The 3,525-nt window shown below is 32.9% G+C and overlaps 3 non-coding genes across 3 annotated transcripts; all 3 read right to left on the bottom strand.

Moving 5' to 3' along the window:
- Positions 1-1,198: 1,198 nt before the first annotated feature.
- TRNAA-AGC lies at positions 1,199-1,271 on the bottom strand. The gene has a single exon. It is a non-coding gene; the product is annotated as a tRNA-Ala (tRNA).
- A 132-nt stretch (positions 1,272-1,403) lies between these two features.
- TRNAA-AGC lies at positions 1,404-1,476 on the bottom strand. The gene has a single exon. It is a non-coding gene; the product is annotated as a tRNA-Ala (tRNA).
- Positions 1,477-1,608: 132 nt separating this feature from the next.
- On the bottom strand, positions 1,609-1,681 carry TRNAA-UGC. Its single transcript has one exon. It is a non-coding gene; the product is annotated as a tRNA-Ala (tRNA).
- Between the last annotated feature and the right edge of the window lie 1,844 nt (positions 1,682-3,525).

Below are 3,525 nucleotides of genomic sequence, written 5' to 3'. Positions count from 1 at the left end.
CTTTTATAAATAGATATCTTCACGAAAATAAGTTTAATTTATGTTGAGATGGAGAATAAAAATTGACACTGAAGGACGTTGATACTTCGGACTTTGATTCCTCTTGGTATGAAGCTTGCATCTTGCAATTACTTGGGTAGAGAATGTGTTTCACTTAAAATTCACTCAAGAGAAAATAATCAAATAACAAACCATATTTGAGAGATGATAACTTTTTTTTTTTTTAATCTTTGAGAAATAAAAAAGAATAAAAATTAAAACAGGGCAGGAATGACATCTTCTTGAATCTTTGTTTTGTTCTCTTAAATGTATATAAAAAAAATAAAAAAAAAAAGTAAAAATTTTATCTATTTTTAGATATAATTTAAGTACCTATTTAATAAAACTCCTATCCAAACTTTTACTCATAAATTTAATTATTATTTGTTTATACTATTGGTAATACACTAGTCTCGGTTGTTTGACTAAAACAATGCAACCATTGTCCAAACTAAAGAATTTGATTCGAGGCTATCTCCTAATAGAGTGAGGCTCAATTAGACTTTGTTGTAAGATTCGACCATATCAATTTGAATAGCGTTCTCCAACTATAAATATTGAACTCCAAAGTATTCACGAGCAAAGTAAGTTTGTTGAAACTATCTATAAAAGTGTTCCAAAGTGAGTCGTGGAGAAGATTTGCCTTAAAATCTAGTTCCAATTAAGGATGTCAATGATGAAGAAGTGCAAGCTGTTGGAAGGTTTGCCGTGGAAAATTTCAGAGGTGGTAGATATAATTTAATTTACAAGCGTGTGGTGAATGGTCTTTTCAGTCCCATATAGGCTTTGACCCCAAATTTTATATTATTGTGATAGAAGCTATAAATGACAATAACATTCATTGGTCAGATATTGCAATTGTGAAGAAGTTCCGTCATATGCATCGGACGGTACCGCCATCCTATAAGCTCTTATCTTTTGTGGAATTCTTCAAATTCCCTCTCCATAAGTAGCAGTATAACTACTAGATTGCTTTCTTTATTTACAATAAGTCCTCTCTCTATATGTGCTTGTCGGACATTACTCTCTTTTATCTATAAAAATGGCATAGCCATAATGATATTAATCCTTATATAAGTATCTTTTCTTTTTCTCTCGTACCCACCTTATACATAACATGTTAAATTAACTCATACTTAAAAAAATAATTTCTCTCTTTTGGAGATGCGGGGTATCGATCCCCGTACCTCTCGCATGCTAAGCGAGCGCTCTACCATCTGAGCTACATCCCCACAATCATTGCATCACAAAACCCTAAATTTTCCGTCATCAATAATAGTGAAAATGAAGAAATATTGCTACCCATCATGTCATGAATAAGGAAAAAGAAATAATATATTTTTAATAATAGATAGTCTTATTTTTGGAGATGCGGGGTATCGATCCCCGTACCTCTCGCATGCTAAGCGAGCGCTCTACCATCTGAGCTACATCCCCACAATCATTGCATCACAAAACCCTAAATTTTCCATCATCAATAATAGTGAAAATGAAGAAATATTGCTACCCAACATGTCATGAATAAGGAAAAAGAAATAATATATTTTTAATAATAGATAGTCTTATTTCTGGAGATGCGGGGTATCGATCCCCGTACCTCTTGCATGCAAAGCGAGCGCTCTACCATCTGAGCTACATCCCCTTGATTTTTACATCATAAAACCTTAAATGTCCCATCATCAATAATAGTGAAAATAAAAAAATATCAAAATATTAACAAATAGTTTGGTTTGGTGATGCGGGGCATCGATAATTGTGAAAATGAAAAAATATAATAACAAATTAAATACTTTCTTTTGGAGATGCGGGTTATCAATCCCCGTACAACTCGCATGCAAAGCGAGCGCTCTACCATCTAAGCTACATCTCCACAATTTTTACGTCACAAAACCCTAAACTTCTCATCATGAATAATAGTGAAAATGAAAAAATATCGCTGCTTATTATGTCATAAATAAGGAAATATTGAATAGAAATAAAATAGTAATAATGAATAGTTTCTTTTGGAGATGCGAGGTATCGATCCTCGTATCTCTCGCATGCTACAGTCCCATGATTTTACATAAAAAAACTCTAAACTTCCCGTCATCAAAACTATCCCCGCTCATTATGTCGTAAGTAAGGAAAAATTTAAAAGAACTAATTTATTTAGTAATCGTTTCCTTTGTTAATGCATGGTATCGATACCAGTACTTCTCACATTGGATGCAAACGCTCTACCATCTAAGCTATATCCTCAAGATTCTTATGTCACAAAATCCTAAACATCTCGTCATCAATAATAGTGAAAATAAAAAAATAACGCTATTCATTATGTCATAAATAAGGAAAAATTGAATAGAAATAAAATAGTAATAACGAATAGTTTCTTTTGGAGATATGGGGTATCGATCCGATCCCCGTACCTCTCGCATGCTAAGCAAGCAATCTACCATCTAAGCTACATTCCCACAATACTTATATCAAAAAACCCTAAATGTCCCGTCATCAATTCTAGTGAAAATGAAAAAATATCTCCGCTAATTATGTCATAAATAAGGAAAGGTTGAATAGAAGTAAAATATTAATAACGTATTTCCCATCATAAGCTACATCCCCACAATTGTTGCATCATAAAACCCTCTAATTCCCATCCTCAATAATAGTGAAAATGAAGAAAATCTAGAGATGCAGGGTATCGACCCCCATACCTCTCACATGCAAAGCGAGTGGTCTACCATCTAAGCTATATCCCCACAATTCTTATGTCAGAAAGTCCTAAACATCTCGTCATCAGTAATAGTGAAAATGAAAAACTATCCCAGCTCATTATGTCCTAAATAAGAAAAAATTGAAAAGAAATAATATATTTAGTAATCGATTCAAATGGAGATGCACGGTATTGATCTCCGTACTTTTCACATGGGAAATGAACGCTCTACCATTTGAACTACATCCCTACGATTCTTACATCAGAAAACCCTAAACGTCCCTTCATCAATAATTGTGAAAATAAAAAAGTATCTCTGCATATTATGTCATAAATAAGGAAATATTGAATAGAAATAAAATATTAATAATAAATAGTTTCTTTTGGAGATGCGAGGTATCGATCCTCGTACCTCTTGTATGCTAAGTTATACCTCTCTTATGCTAAGCGAAGCTACATCCTCACAATTCTTGCATCACAAAACCCNAAGAAATATCGCTACTCAACCTATCATGAATAAGGAAAAATTGAAAAGAAATAATTTTCAATAATATATTTAATAATAGATAGTTTTATTTTGGAGATGCGTGGTATCTATCCCCGTACCTCTCGCATGCAAAGCAAGCGGTCTACCATTCGAACTACATCCCCACGATCTCACGTCACAAAATTCTAAACATCTCGTCATCAATAATAGTGACATGAGAAATTATCCCTGCTCATTATGTTCTAAATAAGAAAAAATTTAAAAGAAATAATATATTTAGTGATCGATTCATTTGGAGATGCAAGGTATC

This window comes from Cucurbita pepo, chromosome LG06 (genome assembly GCF_002806865.2).
Source record: "Cucurbita pepo subsp. pepo cultivar mu-cu-16 chromosome LG06, ASM280686v2, whole genome shotgun sequence".
NCBI lineage: Eukaryota > Viridiplantae > Streptophyta > Magnoliopsida > Cucurbitales > Cucurbitaceae > Cucurbita > Cucurbita pepo.
Note: the sequence above shows the minus strand (reverse complement) of the source record. Positions and strands in the feature narration are given on the sequence as shown.